Source organism: Arvicola amphibius, chromosome 3, assembly GCF_903992535.2.
Source record: "Arvicola amphibius chromosome 3, mArvAmp1.2, whole genome shotgun sequence".
Lineage (NCBI taxonomy): Eukaryota > Metazoa > Chordata > Mammalia > Rodentia > Cricetidae > Arvicola > Arvicola amphibius.
Genome location: NC_052049.1, coordinates 146,460,129 through 146,479,553, shown reverse-complemented (window position 1 = coordinate 146,479,553; position 19,425 = coordinate 146,460,129). Strand labels below are relative to the sequence as shown.

The 19,425-nt window shown below is 44.5% G+C and overlaps 1 protein-coding gene across 5 annotated transcripts in view; it reads right to left on the bottom strand.

The window, feature by feature from the left end:
* Cilk1 (ciliogenesis associated kinase 1) overlaps window positions 1-19,425 on the bottom strand; it is a 64,449-nt gene that overhangs the window by 41,406 nt on the left and 3,618 nt on the right. For 2 of the 5 annotated variants that reach the window (XM_038321794.1, XM_038321797.1), the window contains exon 2: window positions 2,918-2,975. The exons of 1 other annotated variant lie outside the window; for it this stretch is intronic. The gene's annotated coding sequence lies outside the window, so the exon portion shown is untranslated. Of the gene's footprint in view, window positions 1-2,917; window positions 2,976-17,902; window positions 18,055-19,425 lie in introns of those variants that run through there. 2 more of the 5 variants (XM_038321795.1, XM_038321798.1) reach the window with 2 other exon arrangements.

The following is a 19,425-nucleotide window of genomic DNA, read 5'->3' as shown; positions in this document are numbered from 1 at the left end:
GAACTGTGGTCACTAGACTGTCATTCATTCATTTAAATAAAGTTTTATTGGGTCAAAGCATAGATACATTTGCTGGTTATCTCTATCCACAACAGCAGAACTGAGTATTTCTGACATTGTATAGCTGAGAGTAGTCATGTTCTGGAGCCAGAGAAAAAGCTGTCAACTCCTGGCTTGCATACTCTCTTTCAAATACAAATAAGTGCCTTCATAAAATTAGAGATAGTATGTTTTGAAATTGACGAAATGAATTAGCTCCAATTAGGTGCTCTTCTGGTAAAACTGCATAACTATGGTGTATGAGGGCTGCTGAACTAAGAGGATCCATGCTAAACACGTTCTCTGCACATCAGCTACAATTAGCAGTGTAAACAAACAGACGCCGAGGAAGCCAGTGCCACACTGCAGAAGGAAACTGACATGTGCCTCATGAACTATTTGTAGCTAAGCATCAACAGCTCCATTTTTTTCTTTCAGATGATTGGGAGCTAAACAGAGAATGAATTATTCAAGGCCTATATAGAAATACAGCAACTTCAGTGCTACCCATTGTTGTAGGTTTTTTTTTAAATGTCATTGGTATTTTTTTTTCTCAAAACACACAATTGAGAGTCATTCAGTCTGCCTATAATAAGGAAGCTTTGTAATCCAGGTGACTACAATGCTCTTAGTCAAACACTCACAACATAAACACTTAATAAAAACAGTGAAGGTATACTGTGGCTGCCAAACTAGTCCTGTGAAGATTCAAATGATAGAAGATGACTGAAGGGCATGCCTTTCTGTATCTAACTTCTGTCTACGCAGCTTCTTCTTCCAAAAGAATTCCAATCAATAAATGGAAAATGAAAGGGGGGAAGAAGAAATGTACAACTAAGTAAATGGTACAGTAAGACTTGTAGTTGCCAAGGCTCACTGATACATGAAGAAACTAATGGGTGAAAAGAGGACATTTGTGTAATCTCAAATATACTGGTTAACTACTAGGAAGGGCACAACTTTACAGAAAGAAATAGAAAAAAACCTAAAAAATAACAACAAAACAATAACAACCCCCCCAACCAAACCCCAAAATGAACTAAAAATGTCTCCTTAGCTGCTGGTAGTGGCATACTCAAGCAAGAAGGGGGCGGATCTCTTGTGAGTTTGAGACCATCCTGGTGTAAAAGGGACATCCAAGTCAGCCAGAGCTTCACAATGAGGTTGTCTTGAAATAAAACAAAACCCCCAAACATCCTTGTGCCAAAGGTAAGTTCAACATCCTCACTAATGAGATGTGATTAATAAATTCTAGATGCAATGCACCAAGAAAGGCACAACACCAGTCAGTGTGCTTAAAAATGCAGTCTACAGAATTTGCTTAAGAATGCAGAATCTCAGCTGGGTGTGGGGGAGCATGCCTTCAATCCCAGCACTTGGGAGGCAGAGGCAGATGGATCTCTAAGAGTTTGAGACCAGCCTAGTCTACAAAGCGAGTTCCAGAACAGCCAGAGCTGTTAGACAGAGAAACCTTGTCTTACAAAACCTAAACGAAACAAAACAAAAACAGAATCTCAGTCAATTTAATCACAAAGAAACAACATGCAGACCCCAAATGAGGGACACAGCATAGTGTACAATCAACTGGCCAGTAGTATTCCAGAGTCCAGATCACAAGACAGGAGCAGACAGAGGAACTGTAAGGTTACAGGCAGTTAAGGAGCTGAGACAGCTAAAGTCAAACACGGGATCCAAGATAAGATCATCAGAGGAGGAAGACAAGGGAGATGATGAAATGCACCTACGGTGTGCAGTTTAGTCAGTAATGTTACTATGCCTATAGTCATTCTTTAGTCTTGATCACGGCTCTACAGTTACCTAAGATGGAGATGCCAAGTGCAGTTTCTAATACTTTTGTTTGCAAATTTCCTCTGTCTAAGATAAGATTAACACTAAGAAACAACAATAAAAAAAAATAAACCTAGACTGTGTTCTTGTAAAAAGTTGTGCATGACTTGAGACTCCTTGGGAAATATACCGGCAGTCCTGACTTCCCTACTCGCTCTCCCACCACTGAGAGAGCACGTAGCACTCCAGCTCAGCCCACTCCCACTCCATTCCTTCCCCTGCAAGGGCATTTTGTTTCTTCCTGCCCTTCAGGATCAGATTCCCTAGCTTCTTTGTGCTATTCTTTACAGTGATGTGTTCCGCTGCTGGCTGATACATATGCATAAAGCACATAAATATTAATAAATATGTGTAAATAAGGGCCCTTCTTTCAAAGATCTTAACCATGGTAAGGAATGAGGGGGGTGGTATTTCAAGTAGGCCCAGAGTACCAGTTATTTGGGAGGGAATATGGAGCAGGGTCAGTTGGCTTGGTGTCCACATGGGTCTGTTCCAATTGGGCTTAGGAGGCAATAAGAGAAGCAAATAAGCTGAGTCATGAAGGAAAGTTAGGGGTGTTGTACGGCGAACAGGAATGATAGCGACATGAGGAGCAGCGAGGAAAACAAGGGTTTAAACTTAGGATAGAGGAGGAAAAGTAGGTAACTTGGAGGCGTAATTCCAGCATTTCATTCTGGAGAACCCCAGATACCTTTGTGTAAGTGGGTGCATGTGTGTGCGTGCGTGCGTGTGTGGTGTTTGCACGTGGGCAAAGGTGCACTGACCTGTGCATGCACTCATAAAGACCAGAGGTCAACTCTGACTATCTTCCTTTACCTCCCTCCACCTTGTTTCTTTGAGACCGGGTCTCTAACTGGGCCTGGAGCTCAATGTTTTGGCTACACTGGCTAAACAGCGAGCTCCAGGATCCGTTCTCTCTGCACTGCCCTCTTTCCTAGCACTGGGATCACATCTGCACAGCCAGGCTTTACATATGGGTGCTAAGGACAAACTCAAGCCTTCATGCTTGCACAGCAAACTCTTTACTCACTGGGCTGTATCTTCTCAGCTGCCCATGCTTATAAACATAGCTTCGGCTGGATTCTACTCTGAAAGAGAAGAAAATGCTGTATAAAAAGACATTATCCAGTCAATGGAAGCAACCAGATAAGTGCAAGTAAATTAGATAAATATTGTATCTGTCTTAAATTTACTGAAGTTGATGCCTATGCAGGGCTCAGCAATAGCACTTGCGTTATTATTGGAAAATACACAGAAAGATCTAGAGATAAAGGACAATGATGGATGTGATTGCAGCTTCATATGGGATTATGTTCTGATAAAGCCACCGTAAGCTGAAAATAATGTGAATTGAAAATACATCTGATATTCCTAGCCTACCAATGCTATCCTTTAGCCTTGCCCACCTTCTACCGGCTAAGCACACCTGGGCTACTTTATCAAGTATTAAATATCTTCTACACACAGAGATGTGCATTTTCTGTAGACATGAGGGAATGTAAACACAAACACAATATAATGCCAGCAAGGGGAGGTAGGTTTGGGAGCTTCCACATGCTCCTGTAGCTCTTCTGTAAATCTAACATTTCTATAGCTTAAAAGTTTAAACGTTTCTTCTCAAAGAGGTAGAAAGAGGGGATCTTTTAAAAAGGCACATAGGCCACAATGAACAGTTTACCATCATTTAAAACATATGAATGCAGATTTTCTTAATATGACCTTTCCAGACTCCCTCATTCTTCCATGTATGATCATTTTATCATGGACTATTTGCATTGAGGACTTGCTTCAAGCTGACACAAAGAACATCTGGCCACAGCCAAGAAACAGCAGCGGTGCCACGCCTGACCCCTCCTTCACTATGGTCACCCTCATCTACTTTGCAGTATGCTTACTTTCTGTGGGCACCCATAGCTGCTTCTGCAGTGGTTTCTTCCAGAAACCAACCAACCAGCGCACCCACCCACCCACCAAACAAACAACAACAAAAGCAAACAACAACACAACTCATTGGAGCTCTGACTTGTCAAGAATCACCTAACTAATGAACTACATTCTTTAAGTTTTTATTATTATTTTGTGTCTTTGTGTGTGCTGTGTATTTGGAAAGACATGATGCTGGGGAAGTGGGTAGGTGTGGCATGGCGTGAGTGGGGAGGTCAGAGGACAACTTTGTGGAGTCAGTTCTTCTGCCCTTATGTGGGTTCCTGGGATCAAACTCAGGTCACCAGGCTTGTGGTTTTGCAAGTACCTTTCCCTGCTGAGCCATTCTACTAGCCCCATAAAGAAACATTTATTACTTATTTATTTTTTATTTAGGTTATATCTGCTCTGTTCTTTAGATAATGGTAAGTTGTTGCTTTTTAAAACTAGGGGACTGCAATGACCAGGCTGCATTTTTGTTGTTGTTGTTGTTGTTGTTGTTTTCTAGTTCATTAGATACTTTTCTTCCTGTCCAACCAATCTTGCATGCTTCTATTCAAGCTAATCTCTACATGTTTAGTGTTCGGAAGAAACCATGTCATGAAAGTGTGTATGCACATAAAGTTAGTAATCAAGTGTTGCTTGGCTTCCTGCGGCCTTAACTGCACAGCTTCCCTCATAGGACCCATTTTCCATTCCTTAATTATCTCTGGCACTCACCTCTGAATCCTCTTACGCTTTTCCACCTCCTTGATGAATTGTGTTGCCTAAAGCTTAATAACAATTATATTACAGCGTTGTGTGGGCACCTCCGCTTCTCTTTTTGAAAGCCTTATACTACCAATTATTAACAAAAGCCTTTGCTTTGCAGTTAATGCACCACTATTTCCTTATCCATGTAAATTGGATAATTGCAACAATGCCTTCCTGGATCACTAAGAAAAGGACACACTGAATCATCCAACACACAAATTCCCTAGCAATTCCTCCTTGTAACAATTTGTCATTATTATCAAGAAACAAAAATCAATTATTGTGACAAGATCTGACTGACAGTGTGTCAGGGTAGAAGCTTTGTATGCTGCTATGTCAAGTAATTACATAATGATTGTATGGCAGATTGGTCTAGTGCCTCTTCATGCACTGATGTCAAATTGACCATGTACAATTCTAGTCAAATTTTGCTGGCCCACCCCTAAGAGGCAGGTTGAGTGGGAACCAGCTTTGATAGTTTTAAAAGCTCTCTGAGGAGGGCTATGGCGTATGGAAGGCAAGGGCAGTGGAGAGAACTAGCACCTCAGAGTGGGGCCCAGTTATGAAGGGGGTTGTGTATCACATAGGAGCTTTAGTCTTTATCCTGCAGAGGGAAACCTCCAGAGTCTTGCAGAGAAACACAAGAGAAAGATTCCCCCAGAGACTGAATAGTTGTTAGAGCGGAGAAAGCAAAGGCAGAAAGTAGGGGCCACTGCCATGGTTGAGTGACATATGACAGAGGCCTAAACAAAGGCAATCGACCTGACTTAATCAGAAACATGAGTAGACACAAGTTTGGGATGTGGAATATATGATTATGTTATTTGGACGATGGAAAGAGATTTTTTTTTTTAAATCTTAGTACCTGGGGTGCTGAATTAGAACTATACGGAATACTTCTCATCTAAGGATGTAGCTCAGTGGTACACCATGTGCCTACTTGCACATGGCCTGGGTTTGATCCTTATTGAACTGCAAACTAACTATCAAACAAACTAACAAAAATCAACAAAACCACCCCTAAAACCAAACAACTGTTGGACATGCTCACTGGGCAACTGTAGATAACTTTCTAAAAGTTCCACCTTCCCCCTCAGAGAGCACACTTGTGGAACTTAATTTAGAAACATAATACTCAGACTAAGCTGATATGTTTCAAGATTTCACGGCATTTCATTTACATAAACACAACAGGAATGGTGTCTACTGGACTGCGCAACATGGCAATGCTGGGCTCAAACCAAACTGAACTGCTGTTCACTTCTAGATGCCAAACTTTAAAGAGATACTTTAAAGAACACAGTAAGGGTCCTCAATGAGAGCACAGATTGCTGGAGGCACAGGAGGTTGGGGAGCCATAAAATTTTCTCAAGTATGCAGAAACGGTATTAGAGAAAAGGATCCTGAGAACAGAGCCACTCACCACAGGGAGCCGTTTCCTTCTCCAACCTTAATTACTTTCCATACTTAAAAAATAGTCAAGCTAGCACCACGCAGAAAGCCAAGTTAAAATCAATTCTAAGCATATCCAAGCAAGAAGAGGTTAAACATCTGAGATCAGGATTGTTCAGTTACTACTTTTGTGGCCCAAACAGGAAGAGGATGCTCAGTTACTCTGGGACACAACGGGGTGACTGACAGACAACACAAAGAGGAAGAGAGGGTGTTCTGGCAGATGCTGTAGCTGGCCCACTCAACAACAACTTTACCCTTCCTTAGCTTATAGGACCCTGATTTTATGCCAGATCAGCAGATTCAGGTCTAGAAGCCACCTGCTCTAGTCCTAGGCTTTAATTTAAACCCAGCAAAGACATGGCACTTCCTACTAAAAACAGTAAGAGATGGGACGACAGCCCCAGCACATGGTATCAAAAGGGAAGTGAGTGGGTGATGGCAGAGGAGGGCTGTAGTCGGAATGAGACCGGTGACCGAGAAGCAGCCTGAGATTTGTCTTGACCGCGGCTGTATAAAGCTGTGCTGTACTGGAGACGTCAATGCAAAGATGAGACCTCATCTGTTAAGGGTGAACAGAAAGACATGAATGAGCTCAGTCCTGTTTGCCACCAGCAGGGCTGCCATACACTCCCCAAACATACCTGCCTTTGAGTCTTGCTGGATGACCTAACTAAATATCCTTGATGCTGGATGACCTAATTAAATGTCCTTGATGCTGAACTCATTCGTCTATCAAGAACAGGTAAAGGCGTTCGATACAGCAGGGCAAGGCTACACTGGCAGGAAGGTAATAAACTGACTTTCATTCAGCATTATTTTGAGTCAGTTGTTCATCATTATGAAAAAATACTTGGCACAAACAACTTAAAAGGAGAAATGATACGTTTTGGTTCAGCGTTTCAGAAGTTTCAACCCTCAGTTGGCTGCCTTTGTTGTTTCTGGACTGTGGAAAAGCCGAACATTGCAACATGCGCTATCAGGCATGTCCGACCTTTAACACTGGAAATGATGTCTACAAAGCTCACACTCAAGAAACACACAATCGGGCTGGAGAGATGGCTTAGAGGTTAAGAGCACTGGCTGCTCTTCCAGAGGTCCTGAGTTCAATTCCCAGCAACCACATGGTGGCTCACAACCATCTGTACTGAGATCTGACGTGCGGGCATACATCGAGGCAGAATGTTGTATACATAATAAATAAATAAATCTTTAAAAAAAAGAAACACACAATCAAGTTACAAAAAAACAATCCAACCAAATAACCCACAAAAATATCTTAATGTTTTAAGCTTATGATTTATGTTAGATGTATGCATAGTTATCATCTGCCATGCATCCTTTGAGTCAAAGAATGAACACACCATTAAAGCAAAGTCGTACTCAGGGCCAACAGAAAGTAGAAAGAGATACAGTGGGAACCTAGGGGACACATCCTCAGTGATCCACTTCCTCAGCTAGCACTGACCTCCGAAGGTTCCCATCACCACCGGATGCCACTGTCAAATCATGAACCCACTGATTAGGTCAGAACCCTCAGGACCCAACCAGCTCTCAAGGACTGCATCCACTAGCTGAGGACTAAGCCCTGGGCACGTGAACCATTTCATTTTTAAGCCATAACAGTCATAAGAATTGAAGAAGCTATAGTCAGAGACATGCAAGTTACTGTCTACTTGCCTGAGGTTTGCTTTGTGCTTGAACCTACTGTGTTTTCATTTTGAAAGAACACACGACATAATTACAACTCAAAGCTTCAATAAGAAATGTCCAGAATTTACTGATAGCAATCAGAGATGCCTGGAGAACTAGCTGGCCAAAACAGAGGGTTCCCTTCTTCACCCCAGAGTATTTTTACATGCAATTTCCCTTGGGCCTTTAAGAACCCTGTGTGGTGGGTTCAATCCCCAGTACAGCACAAACTGACCATGGTGGTGCAGGACGTTCTGAAGTTCAGGGTCATCCTTGACCACCTGAGTTTGAAACTAGTGTGATATACATGAGACCCTGTTTCGAAACAACCAAAAGAAACCACAGCACTACTTGGAATCCGAACTCTGAGTCAAGTTTCCCCACTCCTCTTCACATTTACCTATGATTCACTGAGAGCAGAGGGCAGCTTCAAACGGCTGCGGCTGCGTTCTTTACAGTTTGCTTAAAAGACCAACGACTGCCTTTTCCACAGTTGTGAGGCAATTCGTATTTGTGTATCCACAATAATGTACAATAGAGATGGTTATTGTACTTTTTTTGTTTGTTTTTGGAGACAGGGTTTCTGTGTAGCTTTGGAGCCTGTCCAGGCTGGCCTTGAACTCATAAAGACTGGTCTGTCTCTGCCTCCCTAGTGCTGGGATTAAAGGCACGCACCACCCCCACTGCCCAGCTTGCATTGGTTAGTTCTGCCTTTGTTATAATGTATTTGACTAAAGCAAGGTGGCGAGGAAGGCTCCAAGTGAAGAACTGCCTGGTCTTGCCCAGATCGGCTCACACATCCAATTGGACCTCCCGTCCTGTCCCCCGGACAGACACAGCTACGGGTCCTTGCTCACAGTGTCATATAGCAGCCTGTCCTCATCTGTGCCAGCCCCTGCCCTGTGGTGAGGGACCCAGTGGACAGTCCTCTGCAGGGTGCAGCCCACACCTCTCTATCCTTTGTGCTTTCACAGTGCACACTCCTTTTGCACACAGCAGGTTCTCAAAGGCTGGTCCAAATTTGAAGTTTAGACTTCACTATTTATTTTCTGTCCCTCCTTGGGTACAAAAAACTCACAGCGTGTCTGTTTCTTCACGGCCAAAACAAAGATCAGGTAGTCGTTTGAGCTCTCTGGAAGCATTTTGAAGTTCTAAAGCGGAAGAAGAGTGAACAGCACAGGGCTGTTGGAGCTGAAGGCCTCTTAGGCCTCCAGTCACAGGGAGGCTCCCCCATGCTGTTTGGGGAGCCTTTTGTATCAGGGCAATGCTCTATCTAAACAGAAAAAGGCTTTCCTTCAAAGAGTTCTGGCAAATGTTTGAAATAAACCTTAGCATTTTCCTAGCGAGGTGACATTGGTGCAAACCTTCCTGTGCCTGCCCCAGTTCCTTCCTCTTTCTGTTCAGGACTGTGTAGCATGCTCATTCACAGCCTGGACACCAGGCCTGGGACAGCAACTCTAGTCCATTCTTTATTGTGGAACCTTAATGGTTGATGGTCAAGGAGTCAGTGTCACGGTTACATAGAAATATAAACTTATGTACAGACTGGGGATTTCTAGCTGTCATCTCCAAAGCCACTTACACTCTCCAGCTCTGAGAAGAGCTAGCTCACACACAGCCTTGGAGGTTTTCTGCTGAGGTTCTGTTGCTTTCCCCTGCCCCACAGTTAAGTCTGCTTGTATGCAAGCCCCTAACGACCCTTCCCACGGGCCTTCCCAAGTGCACTGCACTTACAGGTTTCTAATTACTCTCTGGTTCCTAGTTCAAATCTGGAACAACTTTCTGAGTAACTTAATACTGTGAAGTTCTTTTATAAGCTGCCTAAAAACAGTCCACATCTTTCCTGTTTCTCTCCCAGGACCTAATTCTTCCACCCGTACACACTTAAACAAATCTTATAAGCATTTTGGACTCTGGACAGCTATGCTTTCCTGCTAGGAATAGTAACTGTGAGACTGACCATCTTCTTTCTGGAGAACTTGCCTTGCCTGCCCCTGGACAAAGGAGAGCATTAAAGACGCCTGCAGCCCCTGCACTGACTGCACGGGAGAAGAGGAAACCCATCCTCTGCTTGCTGCCTTCTACGCCCGGGAACTGTGAAGGAAGAGTTCTTTTAGGCTCTGTTTGAAGGTGCAGCTGTCAGATGGGGAAATCATGGCAGAAGGAAGCAAGTGGTTACATGGCATCCTCAGAGGGAAGCAGGAAGAGAACACAGCCAATGCCCAGCCCTCTTCTCAATTTTATCCAGTCTGGGACTCAGCCTTGGGACGGTGCCACCCACATTCAGGGTGGGTCTTCCCTGCTAAGTTTCTGGAAACGCATCCACAGATTTAGCCAGTGGCATGTTTCCATGGTGAGTCTAAATCTTGTCAAGTTGGAATTCCAACACATTTAACTCAGTTTACGATCCTTCACTAAAACGCATTAAGGATAAAATGGCAGCTTGATATGAAAATAAGAAAAGAGCGGGGACCAGTAAACGTTTTCTGTGAAGGACCAGTAAATCCTCGAGGCTCCAAAGCTCCACATCCCTTGCTCACCCGTCACTGGAGGAGAGGAGCAGAGGAGTGGTCACAAATGACATGGCTGCAGGCCACCACAACTTTATTCACAAAAACAGGCGGACAGCAGGACCTACTTCCCAGGCCATAGGTTCCTAACCCCCCAAACAGGAAATCCCTATGTAAATAGAAACACTCTCCATATAAACATTTTACAAGGCCACATTTACCAAAATATAGTCATCCCCAGATTCCACCTCCAGGAGGGTGGAGGTTTTAGCATAATCACAATTGCATCCCTAGTACTGGGATCTGGCAGACAGCTGGGGACACAGAATAGGCACCAAAACAGTGTGCTGATGAGCACTTCATAGACCTATGAAGTGTCACTCTGACTGTAGGTGATCTCCCTGCTTCATTAAGTCACTCCCACCACTATTCCTCCCAGCCCCCTTTCTGGAAAAATGGGTCAACCACATTAGGACTCAAAATATGGGCCCTTCTAAAATTGTTGCAGTAATTTTACATGGATGTCTTGATAGATCTTGTTTTCTTTTCCTTCAGCTTCATCTGAAATCATTTTTAATACTTACTTTTGAAGAAAAATAATCCAAAAAGACCGAGAATTAACCATCATTTTTGTGAACTACAAGTCTATGAAGAAGCATAGTATTTTGGAATATTTGTATATACATGACATTTGTATATACTTTAAACGTAGACCACAGATCACAGGCATAGTTAAGAGGGTAATTTCATGGAGTATTTTTATTATGTCTACATTTCAACCACAATCTATTAAAGAATCAGCTGTGAAAATCATACAAGTTTGTTGGCAGCTATGGACCCCCCAGACCCTGAATTTCTTATAAACAACTTGTTATGCTTGCAGCTTCTTTGAGCAAAACAACTGTTTTCCTGTGTTTGAAGCGGCTCTGAGCACGAGACCCTCAGGAGTTCTTGATGGCAGGGGAGTGGTTTCTGGTGGGTTTGTCTGGGGCATGGCTATCAGTTAAGGACCCCTATATAAGCTCCCCTGGAACACAATAAAGGGGGCATTCCTGTTTCAAGGACGACCTGTCTCCCTCCCTCCCTCCCTCCCCCATCTCTGTCTCTCTCAGTCTCTGTCTCTCTCTGTCTCTCTCTCTCCCTCTGTGTGTGTGTGTGTATGTTTCCAGCTCCTTTCCTGGCCCGCGAACTGTACTGTAGCATGTAGTGCACAGAACAGGTGTAGTATGCTGCACAAGTTCAACTGTGAATGTTATGTTGGACCTTAAAAAGTTTCACATTTGGGGGCTAGAGAGGAGAGATAGCTCAGTGGTTTTAGCACTGACTGTTCTTCCGAAAGACCTGGATTCAATTCCCAGCACCCATGTGGCAGTTAACAACTGTCTGTAACTCTGATTGCAGGGGATTGGACACCCTCATACAGACATTCATGCAGGCAAAACACCAATGTACACAAACTAAAAATAGTTTAAAAAAGTTTCACATTTGAAACATCAGAATTTTGTTGTTTTGGTTAGAGACGGTATGGTCAAGTAAGTAACTGGATATTGTAACCCTACAACTTAGTTCTGAAGAATAACATTTTTATTACTTTTTAAGTTTTAGATTTATTTACTTCATGTGGATGAGTGTTTTACCTGTATGTATGCATATATCCCAGGTGTGTGCCTGCTGCCCAGGAAGGTCAGAAGCGTACATTAGGTCCCCCAGGACTTTAGTTATAGATAATTGTGAACCACCATGTGGGTGCTGGGAATCAAACCTGGGCCCTCTGCTCAAGGGACCAGTGTCCTTAACTGCTGAGCCATCTCTCCTGCTTGTGAGCATTACATTTTAATGTGGTCTCTATGGCCACCATATTAGTAGCACTTTATCCTGTGTTATGCTATGCCTATAAACATTACATTACAAAACTACTTATAATAATCTTCACTCAAGAAAAATATGTTTCTGCTGGGTATAGTAACCCCAGTACTTGAGAGGCAGAGGCAAGTGGTTCACTAGGAGCTTGAGGCCAGCCTAGACAACATGACAAGTTCCAGGGCCAGCACAGGCTAAAGGATGAGACTGTCTTAAATAAATATAAATAAGATAAAATAAAAATAAAACCACCATGTTTTAAATGTGTGCTTCTCACATACCCTCGGCCATCACTAGACTGCAGTGGCAACAGAAGTCCTCTACCATTAAGGGAAAGAATCAAATGAAATATAAAGCACTACTGTGCCCATTCCATCTTAAAAACTGAGGAAAAGAAGCTGAAAAGCTATTTAAAGTATTAAATATTTTAAAATATGAGCTATAAAAATCCTTCTTTTGCCCATATCCAATGCCGATCTCTTGAACCCTGTCTTGGGGGAGGCAGCCCATGTAGAGAAATAGAAAAGCTTGCTTTAATTAATGTGGTATGATGATTTGAGTTGGTGGTCTTCTTCTGGCACCTCTGGGATTAATACAAGAAAACTTGAAAGTCTTTCTGTACATAAACTTGAGGACTATCTAGTACCACGACTTTGCAGGAGAGGTCAGAGACTCCCTATCAAACCTTTGCCATCTTCAGAGTGGCACACTTTTAAGGCGTGAAAGTGAACAGCCTTTCATCTACGAAAGGTGCATCAAATGCTCCTGCACACCTCTGTAAAAGGCTTGCGAATTCTTTTCTAATCCTGAACCCTCACCTGATTTCACAGATCTGCACGGAATGTGCGGTCTGCGCAGTGAGCTCGTGAGTTACCCTTCCTGTGAAGAGTCCACCTCTCAAAGGGTACGAAAGACACTTCAGTAGCTTCATGGGGAAATTAAGTACATAAGGGTTCAGCTTGGGCTGAACATTTCCACGAACTGTTCCACAGGGCTCCGATCCTATCACTGGCAGGTAGCTCAGGCTGAGCAGAGAGAAGCAGAGTGCCACAGCATTGAAGTTATCATCTCCGGTGCAGTCTGACCTGCTTCTTTTACTTCCTGGGCTTCAAGTACAGGCAGCTTCAATTTCTTCTTCCCACAATACTTCCCCGGGATTTTAATGCAATTTGCCCTAGAAACTGGTTGCTTCACCAAAGTCATTTTACAAAATAAGTTGTTGGAGTTTTGTCAGAGACAGGATCTCACTCTAGAGCCCAGCCTGGCCTAAAGCTCACTGTGTAGTCTAGGTTGATCTCAAGCACAGAAATCTCCATGCCTCAGCTCCTTGAGGGCTGGTATTACAGACGGGAGCCACCATACCTGGCCAGAATGTGTACTTCGACAAGGAAGTTAGCGTTGTAGTCCAAAGGTAAATCCTAACATAAGTAACTACGACCTCAGAATAACATGTGTATCATTCAGCACACACCTCTGCACACACTTAGTCAACCACATTATCTATAAACACTGAGCTCCAGCCAGAGTCTGACACTCGTGTCACAGGACGGCATGCCCAGGCCAGGTGTGGCACCTTATATCTGAAATGTCAGCACTCAAGAATGTCATGGAGCCAGGTGTAGTGGTGCCGCATGCCTTTAATTTCAGTACTCAGAAGGCAGAAACTGGTAGATCTCTGTGAGCTCAAGGCTAGTCTCAGGATAAAGTGCTACTAATATGGTGGCTAAATAGCAAGTTCCAGAACTACACAAGGAGACCCTACCCCCAAAATAAGTAAATTAGTAAATAAATTTAATTTAATTGTAAAACACTGGCATGGCCTTCAAAGAATGCTAATGAAGAATGAACGGTTAAGTGAGAAACTGCTTCTCAGTCTACACATCAGCTTGTACGGAAAGGTCACTGTCCTAGTCAATCTGACACAGCCTAGAGCCACCTGAGAAGGGAGCATCAATTGAAGGACTGCCTAGACTGATCCGGGGGGACTGTCTTGACTTTTGATAAGGGAGGGCCCTGCCCACTTTGGGTGGCACCATATCCTGAGCCGGTGGTCCTGGGCTGCATTAGAAAGCTCGGCAAGTATGAACTGTGAGCCAGTCAACAAACGGTGTTCCTCCATGGTTTCTGCTTCAAGTTCCCACCTGACTCCTTTCAATGATGGACTGACTGCAAGCCGAAAGGGAGAATAAATCCCCCTCCCCTAAGCTGCTTTTGGTCAATGTGTTCTATCGCAGCAACAGAGGGGAAACTACAATGGTCACCGTACCCAGAAGTGTGACCAGAAACCACCCGGTAAGTAGTCTAGCCTAAGCACACATAGTTAAAGCTAGGGTGATGGCTCACACTTTCAATCCCAACACTTGGGAGGCTGAGGGCTCCCTGGACTACAGAAGAACACTGTGTCTTAGTTAGGGTTTCTATTGCTGTGAAGAGACACCATGACCATGGCAGCTCTTATAAAGGAAAACACTTAATTGGGGCTGGCTTACAGTTCAGAGGTTTAGTCATGGTGGGAAGCATGGCAGCATGTGGGCAGATGTGCTGTAGAGGTAGCTGAGAGTTCTACATCTGAATTGGCGGGCAATAGGAAGAGAGCGGGACACTGAGCCTGGTTTGAGTTTCTGAAACCTCAAAGCCAGCGACACACTTCCTCCAACAAGACCACACCTACTCCAACAAGGCCACACCTCCCAAGAGTGCCACTCCCTATGAGTCTATGGGGGTCCATTTCCATTCAAACTACCACAGCCTCTGTCTCAAAAATCAAAACAAACAAAAATATATAAATAGATAAATATATATAATCATACATCTTCCACAAACAGATAAATACATCGGATAGGTATATTTTTTAACTTGACAAGATCCCACAAAATGAAGTAGAAGAGGTTGCTGATTTTTTCTTTTTAAAGGCAGAAATATTCCTGGCAAGGTTCAGAGGAAAAATAGCAACAGATCCCAGAAGCAGAGCTGTAGCCAGGAATAATGTAATCTCCAGCATTTTCAGTAGGGGTAAGATTCACTGCAAGGTTAGCGTGGTCCTCCTCTAGGCTCGACTATGAAATGTCTACTACAAATCTACCAAATGTTTGTTTAGGACCCTGCCAGGCACTGTGAAGGGATAAGCAGAGCTTGGGCAGCCATTACTGAGTAGGCACTGTAGACTGTCTTCACATTACAACTGCCTTGAAGAGAAGAGTAATGCTGGAAGAATCCAACAAAGCCATGTGACTGAAAAATAAATCAAGCCCAACCGTAATTTTTCCTGACTTTAAAACCACAAGGACAGACTGCCGTGCATAAAATAAGGTTCTACGTCTCAAAGACTAAAAAACTAAACCAAACTAACTAGATAGCAATATAATGACAGGCGAGTGAACAAAGTAAAGAAAAGGAGGAGAAATGAGTAATTAAAAAAAAAATAGGACTCACGGGACTGGGGAGTTGATGAGGGGCTGGCTGTGCAAGCGTGAAGACCCGAGTTCGATCCCCAGCACCACACATAAAGCAAAACCAGGCACAGAGGTGTACCGCTCGTCATCTACCTGAACCAGTGAGACCCTCAGTGTTGACCTCTGGCCACACACATCTACACATACATGCACCTGCACACACACACGAGCATATTTACAAAGGCTCAAAACGGTGTCCTCCCCCAGGGATGGGTGATATTTGCCTGAGTGAGTGTGGTTATAGAGAATGACATGATAGTGGCCCTTGGCTGACGGAGTCTGGCCCCCACAGTAAGACAACAGAAACAGAGAGTTTAGATATGAAGGATGAGGTCCACGATGAAAGGCCCTGCAATATCAGATGGGCTAGCGCAGAACTAAGATAAGAGACGGCAGAGATAGCTAAAGGCTGCTAGGCCAGGAGAGCTATAACAAAGTCGTCATGTGAAAAACTTAGACGAGGGCAACTGAATGACGAAGAGAACAGAAGGAAGCTTCTCACTCATTCACTCCCTGGGCTTACGAACAGGTGTGGGGCGCTAGCCAGGAGGTGATTCCAGTGTCCCAAGCTGCAGGAAGGGAAGGGCAGCATTAGATTAGCTGTAGAGAAGGATCTATATGAAACACATTTCAAAGGTCTTGATGACTCACTGACACCAAGGATGATGGGGAGATGGTTAAAGATAGTTCAAGTGCTTGGAAGTCGAAACAATCCTCAGTGTTACTGGGACCTTAAAAAGCAAGAGGGGGAAAGAGAACAGTGCAGCTGTGAAAAGGGCTTTCGTGGGGTTGAACATCTAGTCAGCAGAACTCCAGATGCCCAGCTAGCTCCTCACACTGTAACAGGGAAGAAACTTCAGTAAGAGAGACGGTTTCTTTGTCACTGATATAAACGCTCAGTTCCCTTGGCAAGCATGGCAGGAGTCTGCCTACTCAGGCGGGCTCCATGGACCCTACAGCATACTCCTCCATTATCAGAAACTGGTTGGTCTCACTGAGAATTGAGGCTGCCCTCTTCCCTCCCACTCACCAGTGTGACCGAAGAAAGGGATAAGGCAAAGTAGAAAGGGAAGAGCAGAAAGTGTTTGGGGCTACTGTAAGGTTGCACCTCTGAGGCAGAGGCTGACCCAGGATGCCATTTGAAAACAGGGAGGCAGAGGCAGGAGGATCTCTAATCCCAGCACTCAGGAGGCAGAGGCAGGCAGATCTCTAATCCCAGCACTCAGGAGGCAGAGGCAGGAGGATCTCTGTGAGTTCGAGGCCAGCCTGGTCTACAAAGCGAGTTCTAGGACAGCCAGGGCTACACAGAGAAACCCTGTCTAGAAAAACCAAAAACTCCCAGCACTGTCCTGAGTTCTGCTGTGACTTCCCAGTGTTCTATAATCCTAGGCCCTTAGGAAGGCCTTAAAGAATCTACCAGATTGTAGTGCTTTTTTGCTCAGAAACTATTTCAGATTTGCATATTTATACATACATTAACTCCTGGAACAGTCATGCATACAGTCAGTACACAGATTTCTCAAGTAATTTATATGCTGACTACACTAATTTAAAGCTCTTTTAGATTTGTATGATGCAAGGGCACCATGCATTCCTGGGACACACCCCGAAGCCCCGACTCACCAGGAAATGGGTGCAATGAAAACTGTTATTAAACTCCTCTTACTACAAAGAGCAATGGGGCCACATTCATAAAACAAAACTGTCAATAGCTCAGAGATCTAGTCCGGTGTGCAAAATCCAGTGTAAACTGTCCTCAGCTTAGCAAAAGCTACTCTTTAGTAAGAAGTGGAAGCGAATACCCTCCTCTGCAGAAAGACGTATTAATTTTACCCCCTGTACGAGCCATAAATGCTAGTGTCAAACTTTTAAAAGGTTAACACCACAAAATAAATGGTTGCTCTGAAAAAAAAAAAAAACCCAAAAAACCCTTTCAATATCTTCCTCCAAACGTCTGGCTGGAGTAGTAGGAAAGAAATCAGAGTAGAAAGAAATCTGGGGGAAAATGGTTGCGAGTAAGTGTTGAGTGTTCTTGTTTAGACCCCTGTGCGGCTGCCACGGGCCTAGTTAGGGAAATGGTAAGCCCAAGTCATCAGCACCGACCCACCCGCATCCCCACCCGGATCCCCCCACCCGCGAGGGGTTTCAAGTCGGCTAGGATGCTCAGCTTCTTCAGACTGAAAGGTAAACACACCCATCAAGAGCCCCGGGGTCGGGAGTTTTCACGGCAGAGACGAGATCCAAAGGACGGAGGTCCACGGAGAAAGCCGCAGTCCGTAGCCTTCCAGGCTGTGAGTTCGCTCGGGTCAGCCGGTACCGCCCAACACCCAGCGACAGGTCGCGGCGCAGCCCTCCAGCCCCAGCCCCACTTACTGGCGGCGATTGCAGCCTGGCGGCGCGTGCACTCGAGCGGCCCGGCAGGCAAGGGTAGTGGGATCCGAGCGGGCGAGCCCGGCAAATCCACACCCGGCAGCGCGTGGCATCCAGCAGGCACCCGCCGCTCCGCGGCCTCCGGTAGCAAAACAAACAAAAGACAGAGAGTGGCTTCTAGTGGGGGACGACCGGCCGCTTTCCCTGGAAAAGCTGCCCTGCAGCTCCCCTCGCTGGCCCCGCGCAGCCCTGCACCGCCACTATCTTCCGGACGCTCGGCAGAGGGCAGCGCTGAGCCCACCTAGGAGCTGCAGACCCACCACCTGCCAGGCAGGCTGAACCGGTACACTCAAAGAAGGGAAACCCTGCTGAAAACATTTTCCTGCTTGCGATTAAATTGTATACTCACAACGAATTTTGGTGTCTGTATTTAACCACCGTAGAAAACCGCTTTCGGCATTGTTTTAACTTAAGTTTGAATGATCGGGTGTATACCTTTCCACGTGGGAAACCATCCAGTTGCAATCTGCGCTTGCTCTCCTTCCCACGCAGCTGTAGGAAATCTAACACTATTTGCAGTTCTGCACCCTGGGAGTTGTGACTCTTGCGGGTAGGAGGGGGCTACGACCCTTTCACAGGTGTCACCGGAGACCATGGGAAAACAGTATTTACATGCACTGGGGAATAAAGGCAGGCAGGTCTATGTGAATTCTAGGTCAGTTTGGTCTACATAGTGTGTTCCAGGATAGCCGGGACGATATAAAGAGACCCTGTCTCAAAAATCCGAAAATAAATAAATAAATAAATAATACTGTGGACGTTATCTGAAATCATCTTAAGGGATGACTCTGAAGCACTTTGAAAGCTCCAAACGACCCCCTCTCTCCCTGCCCTTGGAGTTCATTGTTCCACAGAGGTACCCTTAAAAAGCTAGTAAAAACAAATTGCTAGGCCTCACACCAGAAGTTCCTGGGGTAGATGCTGCTAGTCTGGAGACCCACACGGTTCTAAACAACACTATTTTGCCACAGTAGCCTTTTTCCACCGTTGATCTTTTTGTGTGTTTAACTCTCTCTGTTTGGGCTTGACCTTGACACTGAGATGGTGGAAGCAGAAAGATCAAGCGTTCAAAGCCAACTCAGGCTACACCAGAGCTTGTCTTAAAAATAAAATAATCCCCAGCTCATCACCATAACAATTTCATTACTAACTTCTGAATCCCCACCCCTGAATTTACCAAAGCTGCAAGCACTTACTGCTTCTGTTTCTGTTGAAGAAATCTACAAGAGAGTCAAGTTCCTGTAGGCTTCTGCCAACATTTTTATCTACCTCTTTGCTTACCTCTATGACAGCCAACCCACGCGGCAAGTGGAAAATCACAAATCATCATCAGTGAATGTAAGACAAAGAGCCTAATTAGTCATATGGTGTCATAAAAGGCAATTTTAAAAGTAACTAAAATGATTGAGTTTTAGTATAATTTAATGGACCAAGCTAGTCTACCTTGCAAATACGGGAACTATCTC